Raw genomic sequence first — 14,657 nt, 5'->3', positions numbered from 1 at the left:
CAAAACCCCTTGGATATTTTTGTGCCTTCATAAGGCCAGTGGAAAACTTTGTGGTGTATTTATTGACAGGGAAAATAGGGGGGTTTGTTTTGTTTAACCAGGCTGAATGGTGAATATAAATTCTATAATTACACAGTAGCCCCTGTTCTACTTATTTGGGACTAGATCAAATTTCCTTTTCCCTGGCTTTCTTAGAGTCTCCCTATTTTTCCCAATGACTACTGATTAGGTTAATAGAGGCGAAATTACCAAAAGGGAATTTGGTTGCAAAGCTGACATTTTGATGGCCATCCAAAAGTTTCGGAGTCGATCGATTGCCCCAATTATTTCTTATCACTGCCCCGGGGAAAACATGTTCCTCTCTCTGTGACTCTGAGAGATTAGCTGTATATTTTAAAGTCTACGGAAACACAAGGGTTACAAAGATATTTAGAAAGTCCCAAATGATTTGAAACAATTAGATACTGCAGCACAGTTTCCAAAGAAATTCCATGTGTACAGAATTGCCCAATATCTGGAAAATTGCTGCCGTTCTGCGGGTGGCTTCTGGCTGTATTAGATTCCAAGAGAAGTAGAGGCACAATGCAGCGACTGTTACACACCTAAACTGCAGATTTACCCATGAACTGGCAGACATTCGCTTCATCAGGGGTGGCATCGGACTTGCCAGGTCTTCTGTTTGCTTCCCTCTGACTATCAGCATCATCTCCAGCCTGTCTGTGGATAGAGGCTTGGCCAACTGGCCCCTTTCCAAGCCCAAATCTTAGACTCTGGGTTATTAGAGCTGTCAAAAACAGGAGAAAGATTTTTTTCCCCCCTTGCCATGAAAATGTACTCCAGGTTGCCACTCCTTCCCCAATTTATGGTTTAAAAATGTTTCTTGGGAAATTTCCTGACTCCTCTCTGGGTCATTTGCTCTGTGGTGTTCCAGGTCAGTGTCATGCTAAAGGTACCAGCATTTAAACAAGTCATTTCCCCACACAGTTAGTGTTAGGTGCATATATGCTCCTACCAATACTTCTTACTATATCACTTAAAACTTGCTCCAGGCAGCATCTAAACTATTTTAAACCCTACCATCCTTTTTTTAACACACATCAGCTATCCTGCTTCAAATCTCTGACAAGGATGTGAAAACCGCAGTGTCAGAACAACTGCTGCTCTCTTCTTGGATTCTGACAAGAACCTTCAACCTGAAACCCTCTAAAAATGGCTATTTTTATCTTTTTTTCTTTTTCTTTTTTCTTTTTTTTTTTTTAAATGAGAAGCTACTATATTGACTCTATCCTTCTTTGTTCTGACAGGTTGGAAATAGATCCAAAAATCTCATGAAGCAGAATATGGCAATACTGTTTGATGTTCACCCTGTGGGTCCACACATCAATGGCTCCACCTGCCAATGGTCCTACAACAAAGAGGTTATGAATGGGTGTGATTTCCCAAATTCTGGGTTAGAGAGAAGGCAAAGTGGTCTCTGGAGTAATTTTGGCAGCCTAGTTTGGGTTGCTGTGAGCACTGATGTGCTTGGCCTCAGGAGTCAAGAATTGCAACCCTGAGCCTCTGTCTCCTGTATCATAACTTGACTGAGCCATGTCCCCACAAGGAAATGTATTTGCATGGACTCAACCCACTGCAGAGTGATACTCATTTGCTACACAGGTTGTTTTAATGTCTGTGGGGGCTGGTAGGGATGTTCAGGGCAGCAAAGTGAACCCTGGATGATTTTATATCTGATCTATACCAATGACTCTGCTGGGGTGGTTCTCTATGTGCAAGACCTCTTTCCCTACCAAGCAGGGAAAGGGCAGAAATGGTGGAACCAAGGAAAAATTAAACAAACCCAATCTCAGCACAGCCTTGGATGTCTGCTATTGGGGCAGGTGAGTGCCTGGATGAGCTCCTGTGCCACCACCCACCACCAGCTGTGCTTGGCAGGGGTGACTTTGCCTATGCCAAAGCCTGCCTGGTGGTGGCACTCATTTTTGTGAGCACAGGAGATATCAATGATGTCTGTGTCTGGAATTTGGAGACAGGAATTTGCGGGGTAGCATTTCAGAGGGAAGAAGCCAGATGAGAAAAGGCACATCTGGTATTTCATGTTGGAAAGTGGATGTGGTTAGAAGAGGGAGCAGAGAAAGCGACGCTCATCTACACACAAGGAAGGCAAGCTCTGCCTCATAGGGAGAAATATAGAGCAGAGACTGAAAACACTGCAAATATTTGTTCTCATTGTCAGATGTTTCTATAAAGTCAGTTGTTACTGAATCACACTGAAGTTACAGAGCATTTAAATAAGCAGAGAGTGAGGAAAGCTAAGTCTAATTATATGTTTCGTGCCATTTACGGAGGGTTTCCAAGAGATTTTCTTTTAATAAAAGTGCAGTGCATCAAAAGGAATAAATCCTACAATTTTGTTATTTACAAATCAGCTGCTTCTGGCTTGAGCTGACAGACTTACTCTCCATCTTACACCCGTCTTTTCATCCCAAAATGCACTCAGTACTTTGGCATTTATACCAATACTCTTTAAGTACCTACACACTCTTTTATGCTCCTCCTGTTGGTAAGCAAATGGATAAGAAGAAAATCATCGTAAAAGCATAAAGAAATATTCTGAAAGAAAGATACAGAGAAAACTCCCACAATATTGAAAAATATGCAACATAGATGTTTTCCAGATGAAGAGAAGAAGTGTCTTTTACTTCCCTTCCCACTGATTCCTGAAGATTTCAAATCAGAAGCCTGGCTGGAGTTATGATGCAATCAATTAGTTAAAATGATTTACTAACATAAAACATAACACCCTTTTAACAATTAATTTTTATCCCCTTTGCAATTTTTTTCCCCCGTCACAACCACTCTGCCCCTTTCTGACTCCAGATTATTTAGCAGTTGACTTTAGTGTTAGGAGCATTGCACATCAATCCTTAAAATCAAAACATGCCACTCATGTTTTCTCTGCTATGTAATCTATCGATGCAGCACCTAACCCTGCACCCTCATCCGTGCTTCAGAGAGGAGACAGTCGTACCGAATCAGGCCCATAACTTGCTCTTTGTTGAGGCTACCAGTGACTGGGCCCAGGGAAACATCCTGAAGTTGTGTCAGGAGAGGTTTAGGTTGGATATTAGAAGGACTTTCTTCACCCATAGGGAGGTTGGGCACTGAAGAGGCTCCCCAGAGCAGTGGTCGCAGCCTCAAGGCTGACAGAGCTCAAGGAGCATTTGGATGATACTCTCAGGCACAGGGTGTGACTCTTGGAGATGGTCCTGTGAAGGGCTGAGGGTTGGACTGGATGATCCTTGTGGGTGCCTTCCAACTCAGCATATTCTGTGATTCTGTAATACCCTGCATTTAGAGATGAAGAAAACCAAGAAAATCAAGAGACCACCTTCATTCTCATCCAGCTTTGTTGCTGTCATGATATAGGAATATGACTGCTTTGGTAATTAAAATGCTGCATGTAAAAATACCAGAAAAAGCAAGGAATGAAAATAAGTTGGTTTTTCTCAAGTGTGAACGTACCATGTGCGTATCACACAGGCTACACATACCTTATAAAGGCCTTAGACTTGCCTTGCAACAGCCCTACCATTCCAGGATGGGCCTCTTCCCTCAGGAGACACTGTACATTGAGCCAAATTGTATGATATAGATATTTGTGAACTGAAGACTAAATTAAGGACATTAAACTCAATTTTCTTAAGACATGAGCCAGATTTTAATATTGCAGCTGTCCAGAGGTGAAAGGGTAATGAGGACATGAGGAATTCCTGGACAGGAAAGGGACACTTGGCCCGACAAGTCTGTCCCCCCTTCAAGTTTATTACAACACACCTCCCCGTGTTGTGGATATATCCTCCAGCCCTGTCTGCCTGTGTAAACATGTCTGGATATCTCTTCTGTTCATTAATACTTCGGTTCACTTGGTGGTTTTATTTGACATAATGCCTACTACGCTGTGAATCAGATCGCTCTACAAGAATTCACTGTTTATTCTTAGACCTTTCATTTTTAATTGGCATAATCTGGTTTCTTCCTTTTTAAACTCACCAGATACAGCCACTACCTCGGTCCTCAACCTAATTATGAAAATACTAATGTTTAGGTCTTTTTAAAAAAGGATTAGGCTCAGCCTTCATTTGTATCAAGCATCTTTAACAGCTGGAAACAACGATTGCTTCATGTCTTATTCCTGTTTGAGTCACTAAAGTTCTTCTCTGGAAGAGGTGATCAAAATTGGAATAACTGAAGAAAAATCTATCATGTTCCTTGAGCGATAAGAGCTCTTTTGATTTGCAGACTATCCTTTGCTGAAGTGTCCATATCACACTTTATTTATACTGAATTGGCATTGATTCAAAATTGATGTTTGAAAGATTCAGTGCAATTTTTAAGGTGGAGCTGGACTTTTGGGAGTCAAGTATTAACTTAAAATGATCTTGTAAAGTCAAGAAACAGCCTCGAAGGCTGGTGGGAGGAAAAAAGCTCCCAAGAAATCAGTAATGTTACAAAGATTTCTAAATGCTAACTGGTCTTCATTTATTAAAAACTACCTCCCTTTAAATTTTCTGGTAGCAAAGTTGAGAGGGAATTAGCATACAGATGCTTCCTCAGACATGTAAAAAACCCTGGGTCTTTCCTCTGAGGCAACTCAAAGGAGAATGTCATTACAGCTCTCAACACAAATGTGAGGAAAGAAACACAAATCACAGATAAACCCGACTGATTTTCAAATTTCAAAGACTGATAAGCTGATGAAACAAAAATACTCTGGGTGAAACGTAAAGTGAGAAGCAGGCTAGGTAGATCACTATGATGCCAGATCCAGAAAAGACACTTAAATTTTTTGTTTAAGTGCACTGAAATCCCAGAAAACCAATATATTAATTATTTCTGAGATCTAGCTACTCTTCCTTGTTTAAGGAAGCAACTTGCTTTTACAATGAATAGGAGGTTTTATTTTTTTAGAGATTTTCCCCTAAAAGAAAGAAGCACTGCTAGCAGAGGTTGTTTAGGGGAAGAAATTCTGCACCCTGTTGAGAAACACTGAGGTTTTATTCAGGAACTACGATGGCACTGCTGGGTGGACAGGGAACTTTGAGAAACTTGGAAACGGAAGAAAAATTAGAAATCTCTTGGTTTCAGGCAGGTGAAGAAACAGTTGTGACAGAAATGAAAACATGGGCATGCAGCTGGTTAAAAATGAATCAGTAAACAGTATCTGAGAGGCACAGAAAGCTTCAGGTTTATATCCAGGATCCACAGTGAATAAAAAACCCTGTAAAAATATAAAAAAAAAAAGTTGAATTTTTGAGGGCAACCTTACCAGAGAGCAAGTGGTCCAAAGAAGAATTGAAAATGCCATTTTCAGCCTGGACAGGGGCAATGAGGGGTGTAAAAGACATTTTCCATGACATCTCTTGGACTGCAAACCCCCATAGCTTAAATCCCTGGTTTTTTAAAACCATTATCTAAAGGAACTGATTTGAAAAAGTGGAAATTAGTGTAGTGACTACCACAACATCAGAATGCTCTTTTGTGAGGGTCCTTACAGAAGGATAATAAAGAGAATAATTACTAAAAAAATGTATAATAAACTGAAATTTTAGCCTTTGATATATTCTCATTAGATCAAATAGCTTTGGTCTTGCTGTTGAAACACGGTCCATCAAAATGAGTGAGGTAGACAAAGCAGTAAAGCCAAGAGTTGGACAACTGATTTGAAGAAACAAAGATATAAAAGTTGATAAAAGTAGTAAAGTCATAGTGAGCAGAGCTCATTCTTATCTAGTGCTGTTTTATTGTAGTGCCTGGTGAAATTCTATGTTGCTCCCTTCAGGGACAAAATGACAACTAAAAAGTCTTTAGTTAAATAACCTCAGATGCTGGAGTGAATCTGTTCAGCCCTTCTCAGCAACCTTTTAATTTCCTTTTTTTCATCAGAATGTATTGGAGGACATATCCTTCTGCCAGATGAAAGGACTTGACTCCTGCTTTTAGGTTCTTTTCCTCTGTGCCAGCTCATTTTCCTGGACCTGGTCTATGAAGAGTACAAAAAAATTGTACCAGGAGAATGGTCAAGGGTTTCCAAACCCCAAGTTTTAGGAAACCCATCTCCATTTTCCAGCACCACACTGCAAGTGACTACAAACTGTTTGTCAGCAAGGAAACATTCATAAACAGGATTCAGGAGCCATGTCTTTGGTTCTTCTGAAAAAGTATCAGAGAGGCTGTCAAGATACTCCAACACAGACTTGGGCCATGGCAGCACAGACTTGAGCCCTAAGACTTTTGTCCTGGTCTGCTGGTTGTCCTGGGCTTTTCTGGAGAGATCTGTCATCCTTGGGGCACAAAGTGACTGCAGTGCTTCAAAACTAAATGGGGCTTGGGTTCAAGGGAACCAGGATTGGCTTTGTTAGCAGATCCTCACAGTAAAAGTATCAGGTAACCTGGGATAGAAAGTTTCACTCAAACACTCACCTATTAAATTGGCATAGGAAGAAAAACCCAATAGGCTTCTTTTTTCATGATTTTTCTTTTTTTTTTCCTCTAATTTAAAAAGATTTTAATCTCCTCTAAACTCCACATCTCCTAAGGATTAAACAGCTCAAAGCATCCTCTTATCTACTCCTTCCCTTTTGCTGGAATTCCAGTTGCTCTCTGAGCTCTTCCCTTCTGTCCAAGCAGCACCTAAGTTTTCCCTCTCCCCTTTTCCCAACACCCTTTCCTATTTCTCCCCATCCCTCTGCCAGTGTTGAGAGTGTTTTCACATTTCCCCCTGCATCAGAAAAACCTGTTTACTCTGCTCTCTCAGCTCCGGGCTCCGGCACAGCAGCGCGATCCTGGTGCTGCTGATGCTGCATTTGCTGCTGATCTGGATCTCGCATTTATAGCCGGAGTTAGACAACTGCTGCTCGAGCCCCTGTCACTTTTATGTCCCCGGCACGATTTGATACCCTACCTTTGATATTCTGATTTAATTCTTTTACATAGATTAGAGACAAGACAAGCTCCTAACCTGACCCAGGCACTACCCTGCATTGACTGCCAATCTCTAAGTCACTCGGTGAATGCTGTTTGCAGACTGTTATCAGTTCATTAAAGTTTGTTATCATTTATGCAGTGGCTCTGTACCTTGCTGGTAATCTCCAGTGTAGGATCTTATCAAACACTCTTTTGAAAGTCTAGGCATATTGTATACCATCTATAGTATTTTTCTTGTCTACCTTGGCAGGGATATCTCTGAAAAATTCCAACAAATTATTTGAGCAAGATTTCCTGCTCATAAATCCACATTGGTTGACTCTACTCAAATTAGGATTTTCAGTGTGTTTCCTCACTAAATCCTGCAAAACCATTCCTATTCTATTTTTCATAGCTATGAATTGTGTTATGTTAATTTGTTTATATTATGATTTAAAATAATTTTATATGTATGCATTCCTCTGCATATGCATGTGTACATAAAAGTGTGTATATGTAATGGAGATTATATTGAAGTATACTGGGCTTTAAAGCTGAATATGTTAAAATTGTTAATGCAGTATAAAATGCGGAGGATAGAGTTAGGGACAGATCTTTGGCTGGAGTAAATGAATTTGACTTTGAATACATTTTGTTAACTTAAATGGTGTTAACTTGATTTATGTGAGCTGAGGAGTTAACCCTTATGCACTGCACTTGCTCTGCTTCAGTGCCAAGAGATCAAAATAGCTTTTGGGATGCTTCTTAACATTTCTGATTTATTAGAGATCTCTGCCCACATTTCTTATGTATTTCTTTGGCTCAAGAAGCGTACTTTTATTTGCTGCTGCAAAACCAATTCTTAATGTTTTACTAAATTATATACATTATCTAATATTTTGTTTCAGATGAGCTTTATTTTTCCATTATTTGGCTATTTAGGATGTTTACGATCCTTCCCAGCTTTCTGTTGCCATCTGTAGATCTTTCTGTTACAATGATGAACCTGGCAATTTCTGGTAAATACAGTAAGTGGTTGATTAATATTAGATTCATGCTTAGATTGATTTTAATACTGGAAAGCTAACATTTTACACAGAAAACACCCCCCCCCCCCCCCCCTTGAATTGAAACCAAGTGAAAAATTTAAGACTAAAACTAATGGAATTTGTATAATCAAGTTCCTATTGGGACTGTTTAATAGGTGCTGTAGTTTGGGTGGCACACCCTCCATGAACAGGGCTCTGTCCCTGGTGGTGTCCAAGTCTCTCTGCTGAAAGGGGTTGACATTTTGCCTGGACTATAATCTGGCTTATAAATCATGGTGAGGAAGAACTACTGGATCATTGTGGTTATGATTCCAAACAGAAAGATTTTTCATGGAAAAGCAAAAATGGTTTTACAGTTGGTTTTTTTTAATGAAAATTGAGTTTTGCTTTTAAAGATTATTTTTCATGAAAAGAAATATTCTATTTCTTTAATGAATGAGGAAACAAGTCTGACAGGAAAGCTTTCGACCCACCTAGGATCACCCTTATCTCACCTGTGGCAAAAAGTTGAAATGGAAACTGGATCTGAGTTGAGCTTTCTGTACAAGCGAAGGGAAGAGCCAGGCAAGATGATATTCGCTTGAGCCAGGAAAGGTTTGAGGGACACCACAGGCTCTGCATGCTTCACTCAGAAGTCTGGGAACATGCCAGATCCTGTGGGAGTCCTTAACCTGCACCCCACCAGGGACAGACACCTCTCTTTCAATGGCAGATAAATCTGCAGTATTGGAAAATGCACAGAACAGCCACTAGAATTTGTTTTCAATTAAGCTGGTGATGGAAGTGTGTGTCCAGCCCAAGGGAAAACCCAATCAGCTTTAACATTGGTCTGAAGGAAGCCAAAAACATGAAGATCTCACCTTCAACAAGCTTTGCTGGTTGCTGCACATTTCTCTTACTGGAGATCTCCCATCTTTGGGGATAACTGGATTTTTAAGTACCTGCTCACAGGTATATTGATTAAATTACAGTTTTTAAATATATAACATATGGAACTGGAGGCCACTCTTCTGGTCATGTGATTGCCTGAGGTCAATTCCATTTACAACCTGCCAGGCTCTTGGTTTGGTACGTCAGCAACAAAAATGTTCGACTAAAACTGTATTTTTGAGTCCTGGAAGGTGAAGTCCCATTTTCCAAGTGCAGTAGGAAGAACTTTTTAATCAGAATAATGACAAAACATTCTGCACTAAAGCATATTTTCTTTTACCTGGTTCACTACTCTCGGATTGCCTTTTTTGCATATTATTGGCACATTTCCCCCCACAACTGGCTGTATCAATTCTTTTGTTGTTGGTAAGGTTTTCCTTTCAAACTAATAATAAGAGCATATTTGGGTTTTAATTGTTCTGACCCAAGTCTATTCACTTTGTGAATCTCCCAAGCTTTTCTTGATAAGAATGTTTTCCATTGATTTATCCTTTAAATCTATGAGGATCTTTATCATAGTGAAGCTTGAACTCTCTATCATTAACTTTTAAACTTCTATTGACATTAAATGTGATTAAAGTTAAGTTTTATAATTAAAATTAATTTTATAACAGCACACATGGCTATCTCCAAACATGGAGCTCAGCATGGCTTACTGGCTGCTCACTGGACTAATAGCATTGCTGCTACAAACAAACTTTGTTAGCTTCCATGTAGTTATCATAGCAATCAATACCTGAGTAATTAAATTCCTCCATTATCAAATTCTACTCTTCTTTATCAGCTTTTCCTCCACCAGTAATTTTGTTGTCTTAATCTGGTTTCTTCTCAGAAAGTCTATAGCAACCTTGGAGTTTCACCAGAGAATCTTTTTCTTCTTCCCTGTTAAGTTCTGCAACCCAAATTATTTAAAGCCAAAATCTGAGATCTTTAAAGAAAATTCCACTGAATGGAAGGTTGATCAAAGTGTATTTTGTTTTGTTTTAATACAGACTACTAATTTTATCTTGTCTTGCCCTTGAGTGAAATCCTATACTTGTAAGTATTTGAAATTGCCATTAATTTTCTTGATTCATTCTCTTATTGATTTTCTTTCCAACTATTTCCATCAAATGTATCTAATAATTATTAGAGATGAGGCAAGAACCAAATGCGTGCATGCATATCCCTCCCTCTAAGCATTGTGGCTCATGCCCATCTTTAATTAAAATAAATGCAAGCAGGGAAGTTTCCCAGAGTAAACCCAAATGTTTTAATGGTAAATTCTTACCTTCACCATTTTCTGGTGCATTTAGACACAATTTTGGTCAGGGATGACTTCTAGAAAAGCATTACTGCATCATGAAGCTTTATGCTCCTCTCAGACCTGATGCTGAGTGACTTGAGCAAGAAGGAAGGGGAAGAATTCCTGCTCCCTTTTATACTCCAGTGAAATCACTCCAACTGCTTTCATCTGTTCATTACTCTATAAATGCAACACTTTCCAAAGGAAATTCACTGTTGAATTAAGGGGGAAAGTGGGACACAAAACAAATGGGGGTGATAATGAATTGAAGTGATGATCTGAGGAGCTCATAGTGCTTCATAAGCATTAATTAATTAAACCTGACTCGATCCCAGTGAGGTAGGTATTAGGGCCCGTACTCCAGTCCTGGCTGCAGTGTGCTATTTCTGTGTCTCAAATTCATTCTGTTAATGTGCATTCTGATGAGTGGACTGAAATGGTGTCTGACTAGTAGAGATGACTGTGCATATATTTAAGCTGTGAATATTCTGCATGATGAGGCTTCGCATGGAAACAACTTTTTTTTCTTTTTCCTTTTTTTTTTTTTTTTTTAATACAGCCTTGTTCCTGAATAAAAAACACATGATAAATGAATTGTACAGGGAGCACTGAAGGGCTACTGATGACCTATGGCTATGTACAATGTGTATCTCATCCTGTTGCCAAATTAGGGTGACCAGAAAGTTTCTTTCTTTTGCTGAAAACCTGAGGTCACTTCAGTGAGTGTATTTTATTTCTTTTGTAATAGATTTTATGTAATTGCTGTATGAATTTAACCTACAGTTTTAACTGCAATACTTAAAGTCCAAAGAGTACACAAATCTCTTATTAATCCATTATAAGTTATTCTGAGCATTAAGTGCAAGAAACTTGTTTTCAGTACTGATGTAGAGGTTTGACTCCTGATCATTGTTTTCCCTCTTTTTTTTTTCTTCCATCCTGCTCTAAACAAGATGTTGTTTATTACTTGAAGCATTACATGTAAGCCTCAAGAATATGCTACATGTGACTGGAGCTTTGGCAGACTTTGAGAAACTGAAGTTTCCAGAAATTTTGCTATGTTTAAAAACCAGAGTTTTGTTTTAAGGAAAGATTTCTACTTCCAAATGTGTGGTTGCCTGAACCTTTTACATTTTCAAGTCAGACTCCTCTGCCAAATAACACACTGTACCTTAACTATAATAAAAAAGCAGAGACTCTGTGTTTATAAAAACATTACAGGAGCAACTGTGATCATATTTCTTGAATTTATTCTATTCATGTGCTCAAATATGCATTTTTAGAGCGAGCTCTCCATTGCACTGGTCACTTACAGGAGTAGAAAATGACATGTAGAGGCAGAAGGCTGGCATAGTGCAGCAAACCAGACTGGTAAAGTACAGGAATTCGGAGCCAGACCAAAATATGAGGTCAAGGAAGTAGCTCTTATAATAATAGTGGTTTTCTGTTTAATGTGTGATCTGGCAGTGGTATGATGCTGACCATAAACAATTACACATGTTTCTAAACTGGTGGTACACGAGCCCTAAGCAACTACACACAAGCTAGATGTGCTGTGAGAAATGGGCACTCGTTCTATTCTTGTGGTTCTCCTTGCTTAATGTCAATTAAAATTACAGCTTAGTAACAGATACAAAATCTCCTTGTGTAAAATAATATCTATATTCCCTCTAGCAGTTGCCATATATTTAAACTTCTGTATTGAAACCAGTTTTATGAAGCAAGCTCCTGGCTAGGCTGATAAATGCTGCCCAATATTCCTCTTAACAAACATGTGGTTAGACATGATTTTTCTAACTCTCTGGTTATTATTTGAAACAGCTTTCTTTACAACTAAGTTCTAATGGCAGTGTCCATGAATTATGCCCTCGTTCTGGATTTTGTCATGCAGGAGCCTGGAAATGACCTAAATGTCCTTGGTGCATGTTTAGCTCCCTGGAGTTGACCTCTCAAAAGTTAAAAGCAGGAAGGACTTTGTGATACCAGATTGCCTGAGCACAGATTGGGCCCTGGGAGCTGCTGTCGTGTGGCCCTGGCTCTGAAACCAATTTTTCATGACTTTGGTGAATTTGCTGGACAGCACATCTCATTAGCTTTTAACAGAGCTGGATTCCACTGTTAAAACAATCTCTATGTCCTCTTCTGTGAAATGTGATTGGAATGTTTTCCTGGGCTTAGGAGGATGTGGTTGAAGTTGGACCTGCGTAGTTGAGCTAACTGTGGCAGAAACTGTGCTAATAAGATATGAGGACACCCCAAAAAGCCTTTTATCCCCAAAAACAAGCAGTTGTGTACAATTTGTCTCCTTCAGTGTAAGTCCTGTGATCTCTGCTTTTGCACGAGAGGAAATGTGGCCACCAACCCTCCCTGCCCCTGAGCACCAGCTAGAAATAATCACTTAAAAAGCAGCATGTGACCTGCTTAAATCAAGTCCCAGCTGAAGAATAAGCTGATGGTCTTCTGAAGGCACTTGATATGGCTTTGTCCATTGCAGAGGTAATGACTTGACGTATGTTCTTAGCAAACTCTGCACAGATACCTGCAAGGCATCCCCGAGAGAAGCAGTTTGTCTGTGTTGTCTGAAAGACTGAATTGAACGAGGATTTAATGACTGAAACACATCAGTTAATTGTTGATAGTTTGCGAGCTGTATCCGTGGCCTTGCAACAGTCTTGAAGTGGTTCTGTGGCCATGGACTTTCACATCACATCAGTGCACGTGCTTTGGCTGTCACTTTGAGGCTTCCCAAATGTAGCCCTTCATCTTTTTACTTTTCAGAAGCACAGAAATAAGGGCTGCAAAAATCCGTGCTTGTGGCTGAAAGCTAAATAAAGAAACACCAGTGCTCACTGAGGAGCCACCCCCTCAGAGAGAAATGTCAGCAGCACAATGGGCACTATTATTCCCCTCCTTTACAACCAGAGTGGGGGGTTATGTTAAAGTCTGTAGGAAAGGGCACCAGAATCCTGTCAGTAAACCATGCTCTGGTCAGCATTCAGTGTTCCCTTTTTGGGGTACCACTTCCAGAAGAGTCCCTGTACTCCCTGGCAGACCCATGACTTGTGGGAGGCAGCTGAAAGAGTCACTTTCTTACAGGCTGCTCCAGTGCCCAAGCAATATAGTGGCACCTTTCCCCTTGTTACAGTCCTGCAAGGCAATTGTTAATCATCTGTAATAAAGGACAACTCTAGAGGATCATGAAATGGTCCTGAGCAGCAACTGGCTTACTATGTCAAACATCTCCACTGCTGAGTTCCATGTGTTGGAAAAAAAAAAACAAACATATTCTCTGGTAGAGCAAGGTCTGTTTTCAACTTTTTTCCATAATATGTGCCTTATTTTAAGAGAAAACTGTCTCACTGAGCTTATCTTCTCCCATTCATGGTCATGTGGACACTCTACTACTTTCTGGTAATGAAACCTGTACTTTGCAAACACTATAGCAATTATCTCCATGAAAAGGTTCTGATAGGGAGAGACTATTATTTTAACCATTTTTTATTGTGTTTTACCAGCTGGAAACAAGGAAAATGCCCAGGATCACTGTGCTACTCATCTCTTTGCAGTCTGTCAGCAGCAACTCCTCTGACTGGGACCAACAGTTTCATGTGATCACTATTTGGATGCATTTTCAAGTAAGGTGAGAAAATAGTGCAGGCTATGTTAGCTTATGTCCTGCTATTTGGAAATGCTTCTGCTGTTTAAATAAGTAATAATTTAAGAAAGTTAATTACATTCCATGTGACCTTGCAGCTTTTTCTTGGCTTGTGTCACTTTTGTGGATGAATGAGGAGGTGAAAATATCTTTATATACCAGGATAATTCTAGTGAACTAAACCATCACAAATGTTGAGAAGGTTTAATTTGGAAGATGTCCTAGTGTCTTGGAATAATCTTTCTAGAAAATAATGGGCTTTGCATTTTATAGTGTAATATCAAGGAAAATATATATTTTAACTGAAGCCACCTTAGAATTTGTCTGTGGAAGATATTGATCTTTTTATAGTGCTGAAAAATATTTGTAAATAAGGTGGTGGACAAAGTGTGTTTCAATAAGCTGGAAATTTTTCTTTAGAATGTGCCTTTTTCAGTAAAATTTTTGGTCAGAAAGAGTTAAAATATTTTCCTTTGATAATATGGAAACAAGACAGCTTGACAAAACAAATGTTTCACTTCAATTTTATAATTTTGGGTTTGTATTTATTTTAAATTATATATGAGATTAACCTTCTATATTATTTTGACATCACTCAAATGAGTGCTTTTGATGTTTCCCAATCAACATTTTTTAAAATATCTTTCGCATGAGAAATTTTGACTTCTTGTTCTTATTCATTATCAAAAACACTCTAACCAGTCTTTGTACCTACTATATTAGCTACATGTAACATCTTTGACTCAATAATGCCCATCTGTGTGTGCAAGGT

The sequence above is a fragment of the Pithys albifrons genome, chromosome 8, assembly GCF_047495875.1.
Source record: "Pithys albifrons albifrons isolate INPA30051 chromosome 8, PitAlb_v1, whole genome shotgun sequence".
Taxonomy (NCBI): Eukaryota; Metazoa; Chordata; class Aves; order Passeriformes; family Thamnophilidae; genus Pithys; species Pithys albifrons.
This window is presented reverse-complemented; position numbering follows the sequence as displayed.